The sequence below is a fragment of the Coenobita brevimanus genome, chromosome 101 (assembly GCF_032717465.1).
Source record: "Coenobita brevimanus isolate Jiangsu-jjx chromosome 101, ASM3271746v2, whole genome shotgun sequence".
Lineage (NCBI taxonomy): Eukaryota > Metazoa > Arthropoda > Malacostraca > Decapoda > Coenobitidae > Coenobita > Coenobita brevimanus.
Genome location: NC_137054.1, coordinates 25,968,855 through 25,995,864, shown reverse-complemented (window position 1 = coordinate 25,995,864; position 27,010 = coordinate 25,968,855). Strand labels below are relative to the sequence as shown.

General features: G+C 41.2%; 1 non-coding gene across 1 annotated transcript; it reads left to right on the top strand.

Moving 5' to 3' along the window:
* The first annotated feature begins 23,422 nt into the window (after nt 1–23,422).
* LOC145415144 (5S ribosomal RNA) lies at nt 23,423–23,541 on the top strand. The gene has a single exon (XR_013899999.1). It is a non-coding gene; the product is annotated as a 5S ribosomal RNA (ribosomal RNA).
* The last annotated feature ends 3,469 nt before the right edge of the window (nt 23,542–27,010 follow it).

Genomic DNA, 27,010 nt, shown 5'->3' with positions numbered 1-27,010 from the left:
ACTACCCAAGTACTTAAACGTACTCACATTTTCCAATTCCTCACCATCCAACCTTGCTGTACATTCACTGACTTCACCTCTCTCAAAGACCATCACTTTACTCTTCCCTACATTCACCTTTAGATTCCGTTTCTTACACACTCTCCTAAACTCATCCACCAAGCCTTGCAGCTCCCCTTTATCTTCACTCAACACCACAGTATCATCTGAAAACAACATTACAGGAAGTTTCCAAACACTATCCTCTCTCACCAGGGCCACTCCAACATCCACTGCCCTACCTTGTACCTCTTTTATTACCCCATCCATGTACAGATTGAACAACCATGGAGACATGACACATCCCTGTTTCAACCCAACCTTCAAAGAGAAAAATTCACTTAGTTCACCATCCACATGCACTGCAGCCTTAGCACCATCATACATACTCTTCACAGCATTCAACAACTTCCCATCTACTCCATATATTCTAAATACTTTCCACAATTATGGATTTACAACTTTACTTCACTGTATAATCCTTACACTTACAAGAATAAATTTACAACTTACACTTACATGAAAATGTTTACAAAACGCCTTCATTATGTACAGCACTGGGTGAGGCACACAGGCAGAAAGAGGCAGAGCGAGCATGAGGAGGAGAGCGAGTGAATGTATGGCCTTGACAGCCTGGAGGATGGTAGTGGAACAGTTACCTTACATGCCCGCCAATTTTTACCCGCGAATCTTAAGAAATGCGGTCACAGTGAAGTTTTTTATTTTAAACCGTTTTATAACGGCACTGGCACTGGCCGGGGAATTATGTCAGACCATTTAAAATGGCACTGGTATATGGTGGGTTAAAAGTGGAGGATGTGTGCAAAGATACAACAGCAATGAAATAAAACTCTTGACTACACTATTTTAAGACAGTGGGTAGATCATTGTGTGAGGTATTAATTATGTGATAATTCTTTACCGCTTTTATCTTACATTTTCAACAAAATGCCACGTTTAATTATTGATGATGTGTGATGAATCAGACAACTAAACATTTTCTCTTCGTTTACTATTTTTATAAGACAACAAATAATTTTGCTTTCTTCTCATCGCATCCATATGCACCACTTGCAATCTTAGCGTCAAGTGATACAAAGCTTCGTGTATTAGTCGGCCAGTCATCCATCATGTTTTTGCTCCATTCTTGAGCTTCTGCTGCGACAGGCTTGCTAACCTGATAATGTTTTGCCACCGAGCGTCTCTCTCAGAGTGTTCAGGGAACCTTGCACCAGACTGTACCATGTTTGGGGATTGTAGCTCAGTTCTACGTTGGACTGTTTAAATTGTGCAATTGAACTTTAACCTTGGCAGTGACCTTTAGTATTAGGTCAAGGCCATTCATGCTTGGTAATCATGCACAGCAAATCTAGTTCTATAAAAATACCAAATTTGGTGATTGTAGCTCAATTCTACATATATATATATATATATATATATATATATATATATATATATATATATATATATATATATATATATTTATATATATATATATATATATTACACTCAATAACCCCAAACTACTCTCTATTGACCTCTGGGGGATTTCAGAAACTACTGGCCCAAATGGTCCCATGGTCATTTGAGGACTGCTCCCTGACCTTAGCTATTTCCCACAAAAATTTCAAGTCTTTACCTTCAGCAGTTTCTGGGAATCGGCGAATGGACTATTTTATAGGTTTTTCAATATAACTGGAAAACCAAGACTGGGAACTGGATGATAGGCCTACTGGGTCATATGAAGCAACTATGAGCAATTTACTTCTTTGTAGGAAAGAAAAACAATAATAAGATGAATAAATAAAACTCTGTAACTATCCTACAGACAGTCACTAGTCTCCATCTTCTGTTTCTTAGTGACCCTGACCTCAGTGGGCAGATTTGAAGTTTTTGCTTTTTTCATTCAGCAATGGTCCATGCCAGGACACAACCTGGACCCTTCAGATCCCTCATGAAGTCTCCTGTTCTCCAGGAATCATGAGACTCTAAGGCTGGGATGAAAATAATTAGTTACGTATATTTATTGAGTAGCCACAAAAAGAAAGCTCCATCATGTGGTAAGGTGTTTCTAATATAAACAAGATCTTAAGACTCCAAGGTAACTTCTTGTTTAATATCAATAAGGGATCTGTCAAAGGTTTCGAAGAATGCATGTGTCTGCTACTGTTTCTTACAATGATCCGTGGAGCAGATTAGGATTTTTTTTACTATCAGGAGTGGTCCTTGCAAGGACACATAACCTGGGCCCTTCAGATTCCATAAGCAGTAACCAATTCTCCTGGAATCGTGGCGAAAGTCTGAGGCGAGATTAAAAATAACTAGAACTTGGTAACTGTCCTACAGACAGTCACTAGTCTCCAGCTACTGTTTCTTAGTGACCTTGACCACATTGAGGATATTTGGATTTCTTTTTTCCCATCAACAATGGTCAATGCCAGGACACATAACATGGGCCCTTCAGAATCATTGTGCAGTCTCCGGTAATCCTGGAATCGAAAGGAGACTTTGAGGTTGGAATGATAATAAATAGTTATGTATTTTTGTTTTGTAGACAAATTAACGAAGCTCTGCCATGTGGTAAAGTATGTGTAATATGAGCAAGAGCTGAAGAACCTAAGGTAATGTGTAACATCAACAAGAGATCTGACAAAGTTGCCGAATAATGCACGTGTCTGCTATTGTGTCTTACAATGACCTTGACTCCACTGGGGAGATTTTTTTTTTTTTTCTATTCACAATGGCCTTTCCCAGGACAAATAACCTGGGCCCTTCAGATTCTTTGCACAGTCTCCAGTTCGCCTGTAATAGTTGTAAGACTCTGAGTTGAGGAGAAAAACAAAACTGCGAGCAAAAACAAAAGTGTCAACATAGGTAGTAGGTGGAGACAAATAATACCAGAGAAAACAATAGTCTCCACCTGCTTAGTAGGTGGAGACTAATAATACCACTGAAAAGAAAAGTCTCCACGTATGCAGTAGATGGAGACAATACCAATGAAAACAATAATCTCCATGCACGTACTAGTGGGAGACAAATAATACCTGCGGAATCAATAGTCTGCACCTATATAGTAGGTAGAGACTAATAATACCAATGAAAACATAAGTTCCACCTACATAGTAGGTGGAGACTAATATCACTGTGCAACTATCTATTTATTGCCAGATGCCTCAATCCCGTTCGGGGTGGCCACAAACGAATCGCCTCCAAGTCGCCCTGTCCCCCGCCATTTCACTGCCCTGCTCCCAACTCACACCCCCCTCTCTCATGTACCTCTCCACCCCATCCCTCCATCTCATCCTCGGCCTCCCCCTCCCTCTTCCCCCCTCCACATCACTCATATACACTCTTTTCGTCATTCTTTCACCCTCCATCCTCTCCACATGGTCAAACCACCTCATTGTATTCCTCCTAACGCTTCCTATCACAACCACTTCCACACCACAACGCTCCTTTATATCGCCATTTGTCAGCATGTCTCTCTATGTGACTCCACAGGCTCCTTTTAAATAACTCATTTCCACTGCTCTCTCTCTTGACTTGTGTCCTTCCAGCAACGTCCAAGCTTCACTTCCATACGTTAGAGTTGGTATCACAATACTGTGGTGTAGTAACTTTTTCATTATCATGCTTTCTTCCCTGCTTCTTATCACTGCTTTCAAGGAACCAGCAACCTTTCTTCCCTGCTGTACCCTTTCAAGCACTTCACCCTCCAAACCTCCATCCTTACTCATCACACTACCTAAGTACTTAAACGTACTCACATTTTCCAATTCCTCACCATCCAACCTCGCTGTACATTCACTGACTTCAACTCTCTCAAAGACCATCACTTTACTCTTCCCTACATTCACCTTTAGATTCCATTTCTTACACACTCTTCCAAACTCATCCACCAAGCCTTGCAGCTCTCCTTTGTCATCACTCAACAACACAGTATCATCTGCAAACAACAGTACAGGGAGTTTTCAAACACTACCCTCTCTCACCAGGGCCACTCCAACATCCACTACCCTATTTGTACCTCTTTTATTACCCCATCCATGTACAGATTGAACAGTCATGGAGACATGATATATCCCTGTTTCAGCCCAACCTTCAAAGAGAAAAATTCACTTAGTTCACCATCCACACGCACTGTAGCCTTAGCACCATCATACATACTCTTCACAGCATTCAACAACTTCCCATCTACTCCATATACTCTTAATACTTTCCACAATCCTTGTCTAGCCAGCCTGTCATATGCTTTCCCCAAATCCATGAAAGCTGCATACAACTTCTTTCCCTTCTCTAGAAACTTTTCCACTAAAGATCTAAGAATGAATATCTGATCTACACAACCTCTTCCCTTCCTAAAGCCTCCCTGTTCTTCCCCAACTAATTCCTCTGTTCTCTCTCTAACTCTGTCAATAAGTATCCTACCATACACTTTTCCTATTATACTAAGAAGACAGATGCCCCTGTGATTACCACACACTTTTTTTCCCCTTTTCCTTTGTACAAGGGAATAATTATACCTGACTTCCAATCCTCCGGGACTCTACCTTCCTCCCAGGCCAATCTGCACATTTTCCACATCCATTCTACTACTATCTCTCCCCCATACTTCAGCATTTCACCACACACTCCATCAATTCCCAATTTAACATCTTCATTGCTTCCACAACTTCTATCCTACTGATTTCTTTCTGTCTTCTCACCTCCCTCCTTTTCCCAGCCATTCCCCAGCCACTTATGCTTGCATTACTTCCATCCTATATGTTCAACAATTCCTTAAAATGTTCTCTCCATCTGCTCACTTTTTCTCCCTTCTCCACTAGTAATCTACCATTTTTATCTTTCACTCCACTGCTAACTTCACTTCCACCCTGTCTTACTCTTTTCACCTCTTTCCAGAACATTTTCTTACAGTCCCTCCACTTTACACTCAAATTCCTTCCAAATTCCTCATCCACTCTCTTCTTACTCTCTCTTACTAATCATTCCACCTCTCTCTTTCTTTCTACATATAACTCTCTCTTCCGCCTCTCAACTTCTTCCACGCCCCTATTTCTCATCCATTCATTGTATGCTTTCTTCTTTTGTGCCACAGCCTGTCTCACCTCTTCATTTCACTATGCTGTTCCTTGCACACCCCTCCGTCTTCTCTTCATCCCACACACCACATCACATTCTGCACATATTTCTTCTGTAAATATCCTGCACACACCTTCCACGTCCCCCATCTGCTCCAATTCATATTTGCCCAATCATTCCTCCACTTCTCTCTTATACTCTGCCTTTTTCTCATCTTCTTGTGCAACTAACTGAAATCAATTTTTTGTTTACGTTGATTTTTGCACTATTTATCATCAATGGCAATGTGTAGATTCTAAATATCCTATTTATTTTTGTGTATATCTAGAGTTACAGGAATTATGCAACAACATATGAGTTGAAAGAGAGAGAGATTGTCCAGGTGCTTGAGGGTGCGAAAGTGGATGTATGTGGAATAACTGAAACAAAATGGTGAGGAGAAAGTGTGAGAGAATGGGAGTATGGATGGGGTATATGTGCAGGAGTAGGTGAGAATGAGAGGGCAAAGGAAGGAGAATGTATAGTTGTGAGTAAAAGATGGAAGAAGAGCATAAGACAGTATGGATCACTTGGGTCAAGGATTGTGTGGGTAAAGTTGAAAGTTGGAATACAAATGTGGGTGATTGTGTGTGTGTATGCGCCAAAGCAAGATCGTGCTGGAAGAGTGAAAGAAGAGTTCTGGACAAATGTGGAAGTGTGCATGGAAAAGTTTGGAAGGAATGAGAGAGTGTTTTTGATAGGTGATATGAATGGTAGTGTTGGGAATGTGAAGGTGGAAGGAATAGTTGGTGAGTGGGGTGTGCCTGCTGAGATAGATGAGAATGGGAGTGCGTTAGTGGACATTTGTGCTGGGAGGGGGTTGATGATAGCCAATACCCTCTTCAGGCATAAAATGATCCACAGGTATACATAGGGAGTGATGAGAAGGGTGGGTGGTGAACGGAATGAAAGGAAGGCAATGATTGATTATGTGTGTGTGGATGAAAGGATGCGAAGATGCGTAATGGATGCAAGAGCTTATAGAGGTTGGGGGAGTGGACTTTCTGACCACTACTTGGTGGTGGCCGGAATTAGGATTCACGTTAGATGGAGGAATAGAAGAAGGGAAAGACGAGATGAAGGAGTAGTTGCAAGGAGAGTGGAAAGGTTACAAGAGGATGAGAAAAAGACAGAGTATAAGAGAGAAGTGGAGGAACGATTGGGCAAATATGAATTGGAGCAGATAGGAGACCTGGAAGGTGTGTGTAGGATATTTACAGAAGAAATATGTGCAGCATGTGATGTGGTGTGTGGAAGGAAGAGAAGATGGAGGGGGGTGCAAGGAACAGCGTGGTGGACTGAAGAGGTGAGACAGGCTGTGGCACAAAAAAAGAAAGCATACAATGAATGGATGAGAAATAGGGGCGTGGAAGAAGTTGAGAGGCGGAAGAGAGAGTTATATGTAGAAAGAAAGAAAGAGGTGAAAAGATTATTAAGAGAGAGTAACAAGAGAGTGGATGAGGAATTTGGAAGAAATCTAAGTGTAAAGTGGAGGGACTGTAAGAAAATGTTCTGGAGAAAGGCAAAAAGAGTAAGACAGGGTGGAAGTGAAGTTAGCAGGGGAGTGAAAGATAAAAAGGGTAGATTACTAGTGGAGAAGGGAGAAAAAGTGAGCAGATGGAGGGAACACTTTAAGGAATTGTTGAACATAGAGGATGCAAGTAATGTGAGTATAAGTGGCTGGGGAATGGCTGGGAGAAGGAGGGAGGTGAGAAGACAGGAAGAAATCAGTAGGATAGAAGTTGAGGAAGCAATGAAGAAAGTTAAATCAGGGAAAGCTCCAGGAATTGATGGAGTGTGTGGTGAAATGCTGAAGTATGGGGGAGAGATAGTAGTAGAATGGATGTGGAAGATGTGCAGATTGGCCTGGGAGGAAGGTAGAGTCCCGGAAGATTGGAAGTCAGGTATAATTATTCTCTTGTACAAAGGAAAAGGGGAAAAAGAAATGTGTGGTAATCATAAGGGCATTTGTCTTCTTAGTATAATAGGAAAAGTATATGGTAGGATACTTATTGATAGAGTTAGAGAAAGAACAGAGAAATTAGTTGGAGAAGAACAGGGAGGCTTTAGGAAGGGAAGAGGTTGTGTAGATCAGATATTCATTCTTAGATCTTTAGTGGAAAAGGTTCTAGAGAAGGGAAAGAAGTTGTATGCGCCTTTCATGGATTTGGAGATAGCATATGACAGGGTGGATAGAGAAGGATTGTGGAAAGTATTAAGAATATATGGAGTAGATGGGAAGTTGTTGAATGCTGTGAAGAGTATGTACGATGGTGCGAAGGCTGCAGTGCGTGTGGATAGTGAACTGAGTGAATTTTTCTCTTTGAAAGTTGGGTTGAAACATGGATGTGTCATGTCTCCATGGTTGTTCAATCTGTACATGGATGGGGTAATTAAAGAGGTACAAGGTAGGGTAGTGGATGTTGGAGTGGCCCTGGTGAGAGAGGATAGTGTTTGGAAACTCCCTGTACTGTTGTTTGCAGATGATACTGTGTTGTTGAGTGAAGTCGAAAGGGAGCTGCAAGGCTTGGTGGATGAGTTTGAGAGAGTGTGTAAGAAACGGAATCTAAAGGTGAATGTAGGGAAGAGTAAAGTGATGGTCTTTCAGAGAGGTGAAGTCAGTGAATGTACAGCGAGGTTGGATGGTGAGGAATTGGAAAATGTGAGTACTTTTAAGTACTTGGGTAGTGCAATGAGTAAGGATGGAGGTTTGGAGGGTGAAGAACATGAAAGGGTACAGCAGGGAAGAAAGGTTGATGGTTCTTTGAAAGCAGTGATAAGAAACAGGGAAGTGAGCATGGAAGTGAAAAAGTTACTACATGACAGTATTGTGATACCAACTCTAACGTATGGAAGTGAAGCTTAGACGTTGTTGGAAGGAGACAAGTCAAGTGTGAAAGCAGTGGAAATGAGTTATTTAAGAGGAGCCTGTGGAGTCACATTGAGGGACAGGCTGACGAATGAGGATATAAAGGAGCGTTGTAGTGTGGATGTGGATGTGATAGGAAGCGTTATGAGGAACACACTGAGGTGGTTTGGCCATGTGGGGAGGATGGAGGGTGAGAGACTGACGAAGAGAGTGTATGTGAGTGAGGTGGAGGGGGGAAGAGGGAGGGGGAGGCCGAGGATGAGATGAAGGGATGGGGTGGAGAGGTATATGAGAGAGGGGGGTGTGAGTTGGGAGCAGGACAGTGAAATGATGGAGGACAGGGCGACTTGGAGGCGATTTGTTTGTGGCCACCCCAAACGAGATTGAGGCGTCTGGCAATAGATAGTTAGATAGATATGTATTGTACAGGGACAGGAACTGCGACTTGTTATCATTTCGAGAATGCTGAGAATGTAAAGAAATTTATATATTTGCGTGTGTATATTATGAATATAACTAGAAAATGAGCAAACAGTAACATCACAAGGAATGCATGGCACTTAGTATCTAGAAATGCACTTATGATCTTGACTTTCTTCTGTAGCTGTGATGACAATCGTGCAACAATCCCCAAACGTAATCGCCCATCATCACCTCATTCCACCTGTCCTGATATCTGATTTCCATCAGCAGAATGTCCTGACTGTACTCAAGTTGCTTGAAGAAATCAAGGTAAGAATGCTGATAGTACAATTTGATTGACCTTCTGCATCCAAGCCAGTGGATTGCGCTGAGCAGGTAATTGACGAGCTGTGCAGAATCTGATCTCCTCTGGTTGCCAACAAAACCTTCCACATCCCCTCTGAAAGTATTTCAAGCACGTCCTTCATCATCGGTCATTTTACCCTGGAGTTCACGACTTGCAAGCAGTCTTCAGATTTGCGGCCCGTTGAATATGCCAGCCATCACCTTTGCCACACCCAACTTGAGAAACAATGATCAGATAATGAAGAAATGCATCACAATCCTTGTTGATGGCTTTCACGAATTGTTTCACAAGACAAAGTTTTTTGCATAGAGGCGGTAGCAATACCTTCTCTCAGGAGAGCAGCGGAGCTCTTGCAACGTTGCAAGAGTCTGGTGTGAGACTCTCTCTGAGAGGCCAGTCTTTCCTCACGAAATGTGCTACATCAAGCTGCTGTCCCACAAGCATAAGAAATATGAGTACTTCGTATTACCGCCCTGCATTCCAAGTAGGAACAAAATCATTTTTAAATCTCCACACACCTCCCATTTATGATCTGAGTATTTGATCTTTGTCAGACAAACTTTCACTATCTCATAGCCTTCTTTCATTTCCACAGAATGTGCAACTGGAATTGATGGGAGTATATTGCTGAAACTAAATGGAGATGAAGAAGAGAACGGATGAGGAATTTGGAAGGAACTTGAGTGTAAAGTGGAGGGACTGTAAGAAAATGTTTTGGAAAGAGGTGAAAAGAGTAAGACAGGGTGGAAGTGAAGTTAGCAGGGGAGTGAAAGATAAAAATGGGAGATTACTAGTGGAGAAGGGAGAAAAAATGAGCAGATGGAGAGAACACTGTAAGGAATTGTTGAACATAGAGGATGGAAGTAATGCGAGTATAAGTGGCTGGGGAATGGCTGGGAGAAGGAGGGAGGTGAGAAGACAGGAAGAAATCAGTAGGATAGAAGTTGAGGAAGCAATGAAGAAAGTTAAACTGGGGAAAGCCCCAGGAATTGATGGAGTGTGTGGTGAAATTCGGAAGTATGAGGGAGAGATAGCAGTAGAATGGATGTGGAAAATGTGATGATTGGCCTAGGAAAAGTAGAATCCCGGAGAATTGGAAGTCAGGTATAATTATTCCCTTGTACAAAGGAAAAGGGGAAAAAGAAGTGTGTGGTAATCATAGGGGCATCTGTCTTCATAGTATAATAGGAATAGTGTATTGTAGGATACTTATTGACAGAGTTAGAGAAAGAACAGAGGAATTAGATGGAGAAGAACAGGGAGGTTTTAGGAAGGGAAGAGGTTGTGTAGATCAGATATTCATTCTTAGATCTTTAGTGGAAAAGTTTCTAGTGAAGGGAAAGAAGTTGTATGCAGTTTTCATGGATTTGGAGAAAGCCTACGACAGGCTGGCTAGACAAGGATTGCGGAAAGTATTAAGAATTTATGGAGTAGATGGGAAGTTGCTGAATGCTGTGAAGAGTATGTATGATGGTGCTAAGGCTGCAGTGCGTGTGGATGGTGAACAATGTGAATTTTTCTCTTTGAAGGTTATGTTGAAACAGGGATATATCATGTCTCCATGGTTGTTCAATCTGTACATGAATGGGGTAATTAAAGAGGTCCAAGGTAGGGTAGTGGATGTTGGAGTGGCCCTGGTGAGAGAGGGTAGTGTTTGAAAACTCCCTGTACTGTTGTTTGCAGATGATACTGTGTTGTTGAATAAAGACGAAGGAGAGCTGCAAGGCTTGGTGGATGAGTTTGGGAGAGTGTGTAAGAAACGGAATCTAAAGGTGAATGTAGGGAAGAGTAAAGTGACGGTCTTTGAGAGAGGCGAAGTCAGTGAATGTACAGCGAGGTTGGATGGTAAGGAATTGGAAAATGTGAGTACGTTTAAGTACTTGGGTTGTGTGATGAGTAAGCATGGAGGTTTGGAGGGTGAAGTGCTTGAAAGGGTACAGTGGGGAAGAAAGGTTGCTGGTTCCTTGAAAGCAGTGATAAGAAGCATGGAAGTGAGCATGGAAGTGAAAAAATTACATGACAGTAGTTGTGATACCAACTCTAACGTATGGAAGTGAAGCTTGGACATTGCTGGAAGGAACACAAGTCAAGAGTGAGAGCAATGGAAATGAGTTATTTAAGAGGAGCCTGTGGAGTTACATTGAGGTACAGGCTGACGAATGAGGATATAAAGGAGCGTTGTGGTGTGGATGTGGATGTGATAGGAAGCGTTATGAGGAACACACTGAGGTGGTTTGGCCATGTGGAGAGGGTGGAGGGTGAGAGACTGACGAAGAGAGTGTATGTGAGTGAGGTGGAGAGGGGAAGAGGGAGGGGGAGGCCGAGGATGAGATGGAGGGATGGGGTGGAGAGGTATATGAGAGAGGGGGGTGTGAGTTGGGAGCAGGACAGTGAAATGATGGAGGACAGGGCGACTTGGAGGCGATTTGTTTGTGGCCACCCCAAACGGGATTGAGGCGTCTGGCAATAGATAGAAAGATAGATATGTATTGTACAGGGACAGGAACTGCAACTTGTTATCATTTCGAGAATGCTGAGAATGTAAAGAAATTTATATATTTGCGTGTGTATATTATGAATATAACTAGAAAATGAGCAAACAGTAACATCGCAAGGAATGCAGGGCACTTAGTATCTAGAAATGCACTTATGATCTTGACTTTCTTCTGTAGCTGTGATGACAATCGTGCAACAATCCCCAAACGTAATCGCCCATCATCACCTCATTCCACCTGCCCTGATATCTGATTTCCATCAGCAGAATGTCCTGACTGTACTCAAGTTGCTTGAAGAAATCAAGGTAAGAATGCTGATAGTACAATTTGATTGACCTTCTGCATCCAAGCCAGTGGACTGCGCTGAGCAGGTAATTCACGAGCTGTGCAGAATCTGATCTCCTCTGGTTGCCAACAAAACCTTCCACATCCCCTCTGAAAGCATTTCAAGCACGTCCTTCATCATCGGTCATTTTACCCTGGAGTTCACGACTTGCAAGCAGTCTTCAGATCTGCGGCCCGTTGAATATGCCAGCCATCACCTTTGCCACACCCAACTTGGGAAACAATGATCAGATAATGCAGAAATGCATCACCATCCTTGTCGATGGCTTTCACGAAATGTTTCACAAGACAAAGTTTTTTGCATAGAGGCGGTAGCAATACCTTCTCTCTGGAGAGCAGCGGAGCTCTTGCAACGTTGCATGAGTCTGGTGTGAGACTCTCTCTGAGAGGCCAGTCTTTCCTCACGAAATGTGCTACATCAAGCTGCTGTCCCACAAGCATAAGAAATATGAGTACTTCGTATTACCGCCCTGCATTCCAAGTAGGAACAAAATCATTTTTAAATCTCCACACACCTCCCATTTATGATCTGAGTATTTGATCTTTGTCAGACAAACTTTCACTATCTCATAGCCTTCTTTCATTTCCACAGAATGTGCAACTGGAATTGATGGGAGTATATTGCTGAAACTAAATGGAGATGAAGAAGAGAGCGGATGAGGAATTTGGAAGGAACTTGAGTGTAAAGTGGAGGGACTGTAAGAAAATGTTTTGGAAAGAGGTGAAAAGAGTAAGACAGGGTGGAAGTGAAGTTAGCAGGGGAGTGAAAGATAAAAATGGGAGATTACTAGTGGAGAAGGGAGAAAAAATGAGCAGATGGAGAGAACACTGTAAGGAATTGTTGAACATAGAGGATGGAAGTAATGCGAGTATAAGTGGCTGGGGAATGGCTGGGAGAAGGAGGGAGGTGAGAAGACAGGAAGAAATCAGTAGGATAGAAGTTGAGGAAGCAATGAAGAAAGTTAAACTGGGGAAAGCCCCAGGAATTGATGGAGTGTGTGGTGAAATTCGGAAGTATGAGGGAGAGATAGCAGTAGAATGGATGTGGAAAATGTGATGATTGGCCTAGGAAAAGTAGAATCCCGGAGAATTGGAAGTCATGTATAATTATTCCCTTGTACAAAGGAAAAGGGGAAAAAGAAGTGTGTGGTAATCATAGGGGCATCTGTCTTCATAGTATAATAGGAATAGTGTATTGTAGGATACTTATTGACAGAGTTAGAGAAAGAACAGAGGAATTAGATGGAGAAGAACAGGGAGGTTTTAGGAAGGGAAGAGGTTGTGTAGATCAGATATTCATTCTTAGATCTTTAGTGGAAAAGTTTCTAGTGAAGGGAAAGAAGTTGTATGCAGTTTTCATGGATTTGGAGAAAGCCTACGACAGGCTGGCTAGACAAGGATTGCGGAAAGTATTAAGAATTTATGGAGTAGATGGGAAGTTGCTGAATGCTGTGAAGAGTATGTATGATGGTGCTAAGGCTGCAGTGCGTGTGGATGGTGAACAATGTGAATTTTTCTCTTTGAAGGTTATGTTGAAACAGGGATATATCATGTCTCCATGGTTGTTCAATCTGTACATGAATGGGGTAATTAAAGAGGTCCAAGGTAGGGTAGTGGATGTTGGAGTGGCCCTGGTGAGAGAGGGTAGTGTTTGAAAACTCCCTGTACTGTTGTTTGCAGATGATACTGTGTTGTTGAATAAAGACGAAGGAGAGCTGCAAGGCTTGGTGGATGAGTTTGGGAGAGTGTGTAAGAAACGGAATCTAAAGGTGAATGTAGGGAAGAGTAAAGTGACGGTCTTTGAGAGAGGCGAAGTCAGTGAATGTACAGCGAGGTTGGATGGTGAGGAATTGGAAAATGTGAGGACGTTTAAGTACTTGGGTTGTGTGATGAGTAAGCATGGAGGTTTGGAGGGTGAAGTGCTTGAAAGGGTACAGTAGGGAAGAAAGGTTGCTGGTTCCTTGAAAGCAGTGATAAGAAGAATGGAAGTGAAAATGGAAGTGAAAAAGTTACATGACAGTAGTTGTGATACCAACTCTAACGTATGGAAGTGAAGCTTGGACGTTGCTGGAAGGACACAAGTCAAGAGTGAGAGCAATGGAAATGAGTTATTTCAGAGGAGCCTGTGGAGTCACATGGAGAGACAGGCTGACAAATGAGGATATAAAGGAGCGTTGTGGTGTGGATGTGGATGTGATAGGAATCGTTAGGAGGAATACACTGAGGTGGTTTGGCCATGTGGAGAGGGTGGAGGGTGAGAGACTGACGAAGAGAGTGTATGTGAGTGAGGTGGATGGGGGAAGAGGGAGGGGGAGGCCGAGGATGAGATGGAGGGATGGGGTGGAGAGGTATATGACAGAGAGGGGTGTGAGTTGGGAGGGGGGCAGTGAAATGGTGGGGGACAGGGCGACGTGGAGGCGATTTGTTTGTGGCCACCCCGACCGGGATTGAGGCGTCTTGCAATAGATAGATAGATAGATAAATGGAGAGGTGGGAGTGTGAAGGAATGGGAGTATGGATGGGGTATATTCATGGGAGTGACTGAGAATATGAGCGCAAAAGACGGAGTGTGTATTGTTGTGAGTAATAGATGGAAGGAGATTATAAGAAAGTATTGTCAGCTGGCTCAAGGAGTGTGTGGGTAAGGTTGAAAATTGGACTACAAATGTGGGCGATTTTGTGCGCGTATGCGCCAATGCAAGATCGTGCAAGCAGAGTAAGAAAAGAGTTCTATGCAAACGTGGAAGTGTACATGGAAAAGTTTAAAAGGAATGAAGGAGTGTTTTTTATTCGAGATATGACTGGGAAAGTAGGGAATGCGAAAGTAGATGTAGTAGTTGGTGAATGGGGTGTGCCTGCAGAGATGGACGAGAATGGCAGTGCTTTTGTGGACATTTGTGCCGGGAAAAGGTTGGTGATAGAGAATACCCTCTTCAGGCACAAAATGATCCATAGATATACGTGGTGAGTGATGAGAAGGGAGGGTGCTGAACTGAATGAACGGAAGGCAATAATTGATTATGTGTGTGTGGAGGAAAGGATCCGAAGGTGTGTAATGGATGCAAGTGAAATGGATGCAAGTGAAATGGAGAAGTAGAAGAAGGGAAGGACAGGAGGAAGTGGTTCATATAAGGAGAGTAGAAAGGTTACAAGAGGATGGGGAAAGAAAAGTCAGAATAAATGAGAGAAGTCGATGGGCGATTAGGTAGATATGGACTGGGGCAGATGGGGGACGTGGAAGGTGTGTGCAAGATATTCACAGAAGAAATCTGTACAGCATGTGAGGTGGTATGTGGGATGAAGAGAAGATGAAAGGGGGTACAGGGAACAGCGTGGTGGAATGAAGAGGTTAGACAGGCTGTGGCACAAAAGAAGAAAATATATAGTGAGTGGATGAGAAACAGAGGCGTGGAAGAAGTTGAGAGACGGAAGGGAGAGTTATATGTAGAGAGGGAGAGAGAGGTGAAAAGATTAGTAAGAGAGAGAAAGAAGGGAGTGGATGAGAAATTTGGAAGGAATTTAAGTGTTAAGTGGAGAGGATGTAAGAAAATGTCCTGGAAAGAGGTAAAGAGAGTTAGACAGGATGGCAATGAAGCTAGTCAGGGAGTGAAAGATAAAAACGGTAGATTAACTAGTGCAGAAGGGAGAAAAAGTATGCAGATTGAGAGAACACTTTAAGGAATTGTTGAACATAGAGAATGAATGTAATGCGAGTATAAGTGGCTGGGGAACGGCTGGGAGTAGGAGGGATGTGAGAAGAGAGGAACAAATCAGTAGGATGGAAGTTGTGGAAGCCATGATGGAAGTAAAAATGGGGATAGCTCCAGGAATTGATGGAGTGTATGGTGAAATGCTGAAGCATGGGGAAGAGACAGTAGTAGAAGGGATGTGGAAGATGTGTAGATTGGCCTGGGAGGAAGGTAGAGTCCTGGAGGATTGGAAGTTGGGTATAATTATTTCCCTGTACAAAGGGAAAGGGGAAAAAGAAGTGTGTGGTAATCATATGGACATTTGTCTTCTTAGTGTAATAGGAAAAGTATAGGGCAGGATACTTATTGACAGAGTTAGGGAAATAACAGAGGAATTAGTTGGAGAAGAACATGAAGGTTTTAGGAAGAGAAGAGGTTGTGTAGATCAGATATTCATTCTTAGACCTTTAATGGGAAAGTTACTAGAGAAGGGAAAGAAATTGCATATGGCCTTCTTGGATTTGAAGAAAGCATATGACAAGATGGATAGACAAAGATTATGGAAAGTATTAAGAATATATGAGGTGCTCCATGGAGGCAGGGTATATCCACCAAATCGCCCATTTTGAGTTACATGCATCAGCATGTTCACCCGGACTTAAACTTTAATTTCTTGCCCCAATCGTATGGATATACGCCCTGACAATATGGTTGAAAATTCCATAAAGAGACACCCCCAGCTCGACCATTACACATCCAAAACGCACTTCCACTCAGCTCAGAATTTAGTGGAGGAATGGCGTATGTATGACCAATCAGTGCTGTGTGTGAGTTGAGCCCCCAGAATCAGTCAGTGAGCACGTGACAGGGCGGGGCATCCACCAACCTGCAGCAGTGTTTGTGTTACCTCGGCAGCATGAACTTGAAAACCCAAGCAAGCATTAACAAGAGCTGTTTTGTAAGATCAAAACCAACAAAATTAATGAGGGTATTGCGGAGTTATTATCTCCCAAACTTTCAAACGCTCTTATCTCAAAATGTCATTTTGGCAGTTAAGCTCTTCCTCCATGGAACGCCTCATATGGAGTAGATGGGAAGTTGTTGAATGCTGTGAAGAGTATGCATGAGGGTGCTAAGGCTGCAGTGTGTGTGGATGTTGAACTGGTTGAATTTTTCTATTTGCAGGTTGGATTAAACAGCGATGTGTCATGTCTCCATGGTTGTTCAATCCGTATATGGATGGGGTTATAAAAGAGATACAAGGTAGGGCAGTGGATGTTGGAGCAGCCCTAATGAGAGAGGGCAGTGTTTGAAAACTCCCTGCACTGTTGTTTGCAGATGATACTGTGTTGTTAAATGAATACAAAGGGGAGCTGCAAGGCTTGGTGGATGAGTTTGGGAGAGTGTGCAAGAAACGGAATCTAAAGATGAAAGTAGGGAAGCGCAAAGTTGTGGTCTTCGAGAGAAATGAGGTCAGTGAATGTACAATGAGGTTGGATGAGGAGGAAACTGAAAATGTAAGTGTGTTTAAGTACTTGGGTAGTGTGATGAGTAAGGGTGAAAGTTTAGAGGGCGAAATGCTTGAAACGGTACAACAGGGAAGAAAGGTTTCTGGTTCCTTGAAAGCAGTGATAAGAAACAGGGAAGTGAGCATGGAAGTGAAAAAGTTACTACATGACATTGCTGTGATACCAACTCTAACGTATGGAGGTGAAGCTTGGATCTTGTTGGAGTGACAGAAGTCAAGAGTGAGTGCAGCAGAAATTCGTTATTTGAAAGGAGCATGTGGAGTCACATGGAGAGACAGACTGACATATAAGGAAGTGAAGGAGCGTTGTGGTGTTGATGTGGATGTGATAGGAAGGTTTAGGAGAAACACTTTGAGGTAGTTTGGTCATGTGGAGAGGATGGAGGGTGAGAGACTGACGAAGAGAGTGTGTGTGAGTGAGGTGGAGGGAGAAGAGGGAGGGATAAGCCAAGGATGAGTTGGAGGGATGGAGTGGAGAGGTATATGAGAGAGGGGTGTGTGGTGTGAGCTGGGAGCAGGGCAGTGAAATGGAGGGAGACAGGGCTACATTGAGGTGATTTGTTTGTGGCCACCCCTTACGGGATTATGGCGTCCGGCAATAGATAGATAGACAGTCGTTGCCGTTATGCAAAAGTACAGATTTTAGGCTCTTCACGGAACTAGCTATGAAGAGGTGCCATTCTTAGGCCTTGTAATCCACTCCCATGGCTTGGAACAAACCCTTGACATCAAAACAATAACACAACAAGGTTTCTTCACAAGATTAGAAGAAGGATGCAAACTTGCCCTTGCGATTCCTATAACTCAACATGCAGCTGGGATCCTACAAGTTCCATTCACTTAGACGTGATGCCAACAGCTCAGCATTGGACTTGGTGAGTCCTAAATCTCGGACCAAGTCATCCAGTTCTTGCTGATTGAGAAAGTTCAGAGTGTCTCCAGAACATTCTCCAACATCATCACTTTCTCTCCATCATCGACAATGTCCTCATGGTCAGCCATTACATCGGCGCACGGTAACAAGCCTGGCAAGAAACAACTGCTAATTTTTGACAAAAACCTAGAGACAGACAAACAAAACATACACCACTGGAATCAGTATGGAAAACTGGGTCTAACAAGACCAACAACACTGAATAAACAAATTCTTTGTTATACAGTGTAATTACATTTTTTCGTAGCCACAATACAGAAGCATCACTATGTTGTAAGGTATATGTAATATAAACAAGATCTGAAGACCGTACAGTACCTTCTTGTGGAACATCATCAAGGGATCTGACAAAGGTGTTGAAAAAAGGATGTGTCTGCTACTGTTTGTTACAATGACCTTGACCCCACTGGGGAGATTTGGATTTTTTTTTTTCTAACAGGAATGGCCCATGCCAGGAAACATAACCTTGACTCTTCAGATTCTTTGCACAGTCTCTGGTTCTCTTGGAATTGTAGCGAGACTCTACGGCAAGGATGATAATACCATCGAAAATAATAGTCTCCACCTACTACGTAGATGGAGACTAATAATAATAACTAAACACTGTAATTGTCCTATGGATAGTCTCTACTCTCCAACTAGTTTCTTAATGACCTTGACCCCATTGGGGAGATTTTGATTTTTTTGTTATCAGCAGTGGTTCATGACAAGACACATATCCTGGGCCCTTCAGACTCCTTGTACAGTCTCTGATTCCCTTGGAATCATCAGGAGACTCTGAGGCTGAGGTATAATAGTTAGTTACATATTTTTATTGTGTAGCCACAGTAAAGATTCTTTGCCATTAGGTAAGGTATGTACAGTATAAACAAGATCTGAAGACCCTACTGTAAGGTCACTTCTTGTGTAATATCAAGAAGGGAGCTTACAAAGGTGTCAAAGAATGCATGTACTTGCTTATGTTTCTTGCAACTGCCTTGACTGCATTGAGCAGATTCAGATTTTTTTTTATTCAGCAATGGTCTATGCCAGGACACATAATCTGGGCCCTTAGGATTCCTTGTTCAGTCTCTGGTACTCCCGGAAGCGTTGCAAGACTTTGAGGTCGGAATAATAATAATGAATCACATATTCTTACTGTAAATCCACAATGAGGAAGCTTTACCATGTGGTAAGGTATGTGTAATATAAACAAGAGCTGACGACCCAAAGTTAACTTCCTGCGTAAGATCAACAAGGAAAACAAAAGTGGCCAAAAATGCATGTGTCTGTCACTATTTCTTACAATGACCTTGACTCCACTGGGGAGATTTGGACTGTATTCTATCAGCAATGGCCCATGCCAAGACACATGACCTGAGCCCTTCAGATTCCTTACACAGTCTCCAGTTCTCCCTTAATCGTTGCGAGACTCTGAGGCAAGAATAATATTAATAATACCAGTGAAAATAATAGAGCCCACCTACATAGTAGGTTGAGAGTAATTATTATTCTTCACTTGTTATTACCACACCAGTTATTATAAAAACTGGTGTGGTAAGTTATAATAATCCATCCATTCATCTGTCTATCATCCAAGCCTATGCCACCCCACAAAGAGTGTAGGAACCTGGGGCTAGGCAAGTTGTCCTGACATTTAAGACGAGAGTGACAACCTCACTCATCCCTGAGTGGCATTATGTGAGCAATAAACCCCAACCATCCCTTGGATATAAACCTACACAGACTTAATCCGATTGGAGAGCCTAAAGTACCCATTAACCACCAGGTGCCATAATTTGGTTATATAGTTACCACCCAGCATAGTAAATGGTTTCATGGTGTACAGGAAACCATTTGGCTTCTTACTCGGTGTAGAATCACAAATAGGCATAAGGAAAAGGAAAGAGTGAAAGAGAGAATGACAGAAGAGGGAATGTATAGTCACCCGTAGGCAGAATGAAGAGGAAAGAATGAAGGAAAGAAAGAAGAGAAATAATAAAAATGATGATCATGATGATGATCATGATGATAATAATAATAATAATAATAATAATAATAATAATAAAATAATAATAATAATAATAATAATAATAATAATAATAATAATAACTAAAGGCCCCCCAAGGGGAAATCACACCAGCTGTGAGGGGATACATATCCAGCGCGGCTCGGTTTATGGCCTTGACCCATTTTCACCAATTTCAAATTAGTAGGAGATTTTTATCTCTACTACAAACCTGAAAAAAAAAAAAAAAAAGATATCTGGAGCGGTTGAAAAGTTATCGTTGTAACAGACACACAGACCTTGACCTACTTTCACCAGTTTTGATCTCGTAGGACACACCTGTAAAATTCTGTGATGATACCTTGAGCAGTTGCAGTTATCTTGCTAGCAGACACACAGGCACACAGACAGAGACAAACTGAAAACAGTACTCGTAGGAGGTTTTCATCCCTACTACACACCTGTAAAATTTTGTAATGATATCTTGAGCAGTTGCAAAGTTATCCTGGTAACAGACATACGTATCTTGGCCAACTTTCACCAATTTCGAACTCGAGATTGTTTTTTTCCCAACTACACAGCTGTAAAATCTTGTGATGATATCTTGAGCGTTTGCAAAGTTATCATGCTAAAAGACACACACACACACACACACACACACACACACACACACACACACACACACACACACACACACACACACACACACACACACACACACACACACACACACACACACACTGAAAACAGCTGGTAATAATAATAATAGTTATGATAATGATAACTAGAAAATGGAAATTACCATTAGCAATTTCGATAATTCACCATATGACCAGGTAAAAAAAAAAAAAAAAAAATGGCATTAGGAGTACTATTTGCAAAAGTATAAGTTATCGTTGAACCTGGTGATTTCAGCTCCCATCAGATTGTGAGCACTTTGAATATAAGAGATGGTTAAACATGTTGGGCGAAGGTGAAAGCAACAAAATCCTCGCAGAGCAAAAATTGCGGGGCCCAAAGTACTTTTCATTGACCCCTTGGTTATCTCAGAAACTACTGGCCCAAATGGGCCAATCGTCATTTCAGACTGGCTCCTGGACCTTGGGTATGTCCCCCCAATATTTCAAGTCTGGACCTTTAGCAGTTTCTGAGTATCTGCAAAAGAGATTATTTTTATAGGTTTTTCGATGCTAGAATATCAGTACTGGGACTGGATGGTACTAGGTCATATGCAGAGGCCAGCTAGGAGACTCAGATGGCCAAGTATGATGGGCATAGCTTTGAAACTGAGCGAATACCAGCAATTTTCTCCTCTGTAAGAAAGTAAAATAATAATAATAATAATAATAATAATAATAATAATAAAAATAATAGTAATAATAATAATAATAATAATAATAATAATAATAATTAGACAAGGGAAATAACTATTAGCAATTTCAATAATTCACCGAATGACAAGGTCATCCTTCTTGTGCATATGAACTCAGTTCATAAAAATAGTAAATTTCGAACTTTGACCATGGCTGTGACCTTGAATTTTGGGTCAAGATCTTTCATATTTGGTAGCCATGCATAGCATATGAAGTTCTGTACATGTACCATGTTCGGTGATTGTAGCTCAATTCTATCTTGGTTTATATATTGTGCAGTTGAAGTTTGACCTTGGCAGTGAGTTTCTGTTTTGGGTCAAGATCATTCATACTTGACAGCCATGCATAGCATGTCAAGTTCTGTAAATGAACCAAGCTTGTGTTCAGTTATATATATATTTTTTTTAAACTGTGCAGTCAATGACCCCAAACTACTTTCCATCGATCCTTGGGCGACTCAGAATATACTGGCCTAAGTGGGCCGTTAGTCATTTCAGACCTGCTCCCTGACCTTGGCTATGTCCCTCAAAAGTTTTAAGTCTGTATCTTTAGCAGTTTCTGAGATTCCACAAACAGACTATTTTTTTTTTTTTTTTAATTGGAACTGGATAACCAGTACTGGAAACTGGATGATATTGAGTCATATGAATGTGCCGGCTGAGGGACTCAGAGGGTCAAATGATGGCTGTAGCTTTGAAATTGAGTGAATACTAGCAAGTTACTTCATCACAAGAAAGATTAATAAGAATAATGAAAGAAAAGCATTCGGGGGCCAAATGCTAATCGTCCACCAGAATATGCTGTTGGCCATATCCAAGCTTTTGGCTATATCTTTATACCCTGATGGTTTAATGTTGATGGCTCAAGCAGTTCATGAGATATAATGGTGTTAAAGGTGGACAATAAAAACCTGTTGACCTTTGGCAGCTATTTTAGTGACCTTGACTTTGACCCCGAGTGCCCATTTTCAAACTCGGCCAAGATTTTGGTCATATCTTGATACCCTGAAGGTTTCATGTTGATTGCTCAAGCCGTTCATTAGATATAATGGAAACAAGTACACACACACACACACACACACACACACACACACACACACACAGAGGCAGGCAAACACATTATCGCTTTGCCTTCTAAAGGCAGATGGTAATTAGAATAATAATAATATTGACAAGAACGATGTAACTCATCACTGGTGTGGGGAGTTATAAAAATACTGACAAGAATAATATAACTCATCATTGGTGTGGTGAGGTTTCATAAAAATAACTAGAAAACAGAAATTACCATTAGCAATCACCACATGACATGGTCATCCAGTTTCTTCCTCAGTTCCACTGCATGGGCCAATGTATTCCCCAGTACAGTACCTATCGCAGGACCTGGTGATGTCAACAGGCTTCATATAATGTTCCATAAAAAAGAGCAAATTTGAAACTTTTACCTTGGCTGTGACCTCGCTTTTGGATGGAGGTCATTCATACTCAGTAGCCACGCACAACAAGTCAAGTTCTATAAATGTACCAAGTTTGGTGATGGTAGCTCAATTCTATCTTGCTTTTTTTTTTTTTTTTTTTTTTTGGTGCATTGAATGACCCCAAACTACTCTCGATTGACTCTTGGGCGGTCTCAGAAACTACTGGTCCAAATGGGCCCATAGTCATTTCAGACCTCCCCAACGTTGACTATGCCCCACAAAAATTTCAAATCTTTGCCTTAAGCGGTATCTGAGAACCTGCGAATAAACTATTTTTATGTTTTTTTTGGAAGTACCAACTGTTGTTGCATCCATCCATGTCAAGCATTGCTTTGTGTTTTCTGGTTTGTGTGCAATTCTACCATTCTGTTATAATTTTTTCACTCCAGCTCCAGCCATAGTGTAGTATATGATTTTTTTTAATAAATTTTTTCTGTTTTTTGTTCTTGCTCTTTTCACCAACACTCGTTGCCATGGCTTCATGATTTTATATGTGGACAGACTGGACCGAAAACTACCATGCATAACTTGAGCTTGGTACCTCAAAACACTCTTCTCTGGATTTCAGTAATAGCATTTTAATGGACCTTATAGCGTCCCAAAATGTTAAAGTTCTATGAGCTTTTATATATATATATATATATATATATATATATATATATATATATATATATATATATATATATATATATATATATATATATAAACCACGACAGCCAACACAAGTAGACATCTGTATCAGGTTAGTGAGGCATGGGATCGACCCGATCAGTACTTCTTTGTGCTTTTAAAACAAGATAACGGCCATGCCACGTTGAGTACACCGCTTCCCGTCCGATCAGCGAAGTTAAGCAACGTTGGGTCTGGTTAGTACTTGGATGGGTGATCGCCTGGGAACACCGGATGCTGTTGGCATAACGTTCTCCCTACGTGTCAAGTGGGGTTGGTGGAGGATTAGTGCTCCTCCCTATAAAACAATTAACTCTAAGCCCTTGGCCACCCCGTTAGGGATACATGGAGTCTGGCAATGAATGAATGAAATATATATATGTATATATATAATATATATATATATATTCTGTGTGCCACTACCTGCTGCGGGTGTGCATAAAAGACCTCCACCCTTTACGTTTCTGTCTCACTCTGTCTGAAGATGTAATATACGAAAGTACTCACTGTCGCTCCTTTCATCTCTCCTGTGGTTAGTTTGCATACATATCTTCACGGTGAAGTGAAGTCTCTGCATATATATATATATATATATATATATATATATATATATATATATATATATATATATATATATATATATATGCATGTGTGTACAATGGTGGTAACAGTGTGTGCGTGCCGGGTGAGAGGAGTTTCCTGGGTGAACCAAAAGTATAGTAGCAGCCATGTCTTTAAAGAGCATTTTCACTCTCCCCACTCCTTTTTGTGGCAAATTTTAGAGAAGATTCTCCTTTTGTAATGCCAGCCCATGCTAGACTCCAGGGAAATGAAAGTGCAGATGAGGCAGCACGAGCAGGAGTTGCCCTTAATGCTTGTATCAGGCCTCTTCCCAACAGGGATTACTTCCCTATGATTACGGCTTCTGTCCAGGCTTCCTGGCTACGTGCCTGGGATACACTTCCTGTACCACGCAAGCTCCGTGAGGTAACAGAGGTAATTAGTTCATGGATCTATATAGCCATGCCCTGTGACTGTGAAGTTGCTGGGACCCGCTTATGGATCAGACATACAGCCTGACTCATTGCCGACTCCTGCAGGTAGACCCCATCCATATTGTGAAGACTGGTTTTACTGTACAGCATTGCTTGCTTAAGCTTTCCTGTGCAGAAGATGCTCGCCGTCGATACTTCTACGGGGCTAGAGCGGGAGATAAGACAATATCTCTCCTTGGTCCTTGAAGAAACGTGTATGATGAGAGACGCGATCTTCTCTTTTGTAGAGGAAGTAGGTTTCCTTAATCGAGTCTAGCTTTTATGAATAGTTTTGACTACTATTCGTTTATGCCTAGTGTTCTTGACGTTTATATTAAGGATTTTGATGTTACATTACTTTTTTGTTTTTCATATTATATATATATATATATATATATATATATATATATATATATATATATATATATATATATATATATATATATATAATTTATTTATATATATACCGTCTCATCCCCGACTCGTGAAGCCAGAACGGATATTATGTCTTGAGGTCTGTGTGTGTGTGTGTGTGTGTGTGTGTGTGTGTGTGTGTGTGTGTGTGTGTGTGTGTGTGTGTGTGTGTGTGTGTGTGTGTGTGTGTGTGTGTGTGTGTGTGTGTGTGTGTGTGTGTCAAAAATAACTCAGCCTGTTTTTATGAAAGTACTGTAATGTCAATGTTGGTGGAAAACTCGACTGTGAATCAATGAAAAAATGTAATAGTTTTAGAACATCTAGTCAAACGTGAAGGTAAGTATACTAGGTTAAACATTAATATTCCAAAATCAGCTTAAACATTTCATACCATAATTACACCAACCTCTAATGAAAATGTTGAAAGTAAGACAAGAATTAAGCGATTAGTATTTGATACCATCACTCAAGGATTAGGGTCACAGGACAAGGTTAAAATTCTTCCCATGAACGTGTGCGCGTGTAACTGTTAGCAAGGTAAGTCAGACAATCTTGTTACGACTTTCGCCATTCTTGGTGGACAGGTTGACAATCTGCAAAGATTCTACCTGTTGTTAGGAGAACGATGTCTAAAGGTCATATTCACAGGGTAAGGTCAACGTAAACACTATTTATCGGATTTAAACGAAACCTTGATGAATAGTTGAGGAAAAGGGAAACGAGGATGCGATTTTGAAAACAAACAGTCTGAGGTCAAGTTCACAGGGAAATGTAAAACACCAAGGGTTGCATCGCAAATTTTACTCAAATTGTTTTGATTTTATTTAAATCAAACTTCGTGGAAAGGAGAAGGGTCAGCAAAGATCGAAGGCAGTCTATTTTGAGAGCAGTCAGTCAGAGGTCAAGGTCACAAGGTTAGGTCAAAGATCGACCTGCGTGTCTCTTTGTGAGGAAAACTAAACCAGTTTTGATCTCATTTGGATCAAACTCTCTGCATGCTTTGACGATCACTCAAAAGATTGGGAAGTAGTTTCTGAGAACAATGTCAAAAGTCATTATCATTTGTCAGGGTCACCTTAAGCAGTTTTATGCAATTTAGACTAAGTTGTGGAACGGTTCAGGTTAACATAAGGATACAAAAATTCGAAACAGAACAGTAAGTCAAAGGTAAAGGTCACAGGGAAAGGTCAAGGCTACTGGGTTATTAAAACTCACACAGTTTTGACTTGGTCTGAACCAAAGTTGCTAGAAAAGTTAAGGGTCTAAATGACGCAATTCAGTTTTGAAAGTAAATTGTCATAGGTCAAGGCCACAGGACAAAGCTAATTATAATGCCCTTAGACCAGCTGGGTGTAGCAGGTGTTGCACTCTCTGAGTACTCATTTCCACCGCCAACAGAGTTGGAGGAAGTTATGTATTCACTTCTGTTTGCCTGTCTGTTTGTCTGTTTGTCCAAAATATATTCTAAAAAGTTATTAGTTGATGTCAATGAAATTTTGTGGATATGTCGGTCATGGAGCAGAGAAGAGTTGACTAATTTTGGTGTGAGTTGTCTGGTTCGTGAAGGTGTGCACTTCCGAGTACATTCTAGATCTAGCACATATTTTGCAGAATTTTTGTGCTGTATTTTGTACAAAGGATTCAGGTTTAATTTTGAGATATTGTAAGAAACTTTTTATCAACGTGTTTTGATTTAGCGCAGCCTGCAGGGTGGCTATTGCTTTAGTTGATATGTTTCATGAAGCAGCACTTTCAACCCCTCGTAGGTGATACTGCCCTTTTCTTCCTTTTTATTTTTATTTATTTATTTATTTTGCTACAGTCGTTTTCGTTGCCGCCAGGCTATTTTACATGGCGTACGAGAGTGAAATGGTAGCAAAAATTTCATTGCTTTATTTAATGCATTTTACTTTTAACCTCTCCTGAATCAGGACTCTCTATGTTTCATTATCGTTACAACCAGGCTATTTAACTCAACGTATGAGAGGCCACTGTAGTGAATGGGTGAGGAACACTTGTCAAAAGCCACGTCACCAATTATCACAATGCATCTATAGCAGACACTGCATTATTTTATGAATTACCTTTTTAATTGCTGCCTTAATATGACCCCTTTCATATGTTGTTCTCATTAACAGCAAACTATTTCTTATTTATTTAAAGCTCAGGAGGGACCTAATGTACTGAATGCAGTTAGAGAAAGATTCCGTTAACAACTTCCGGTGATTGATATATTTTCACTTACATTTCAAGAACATAATTTCATT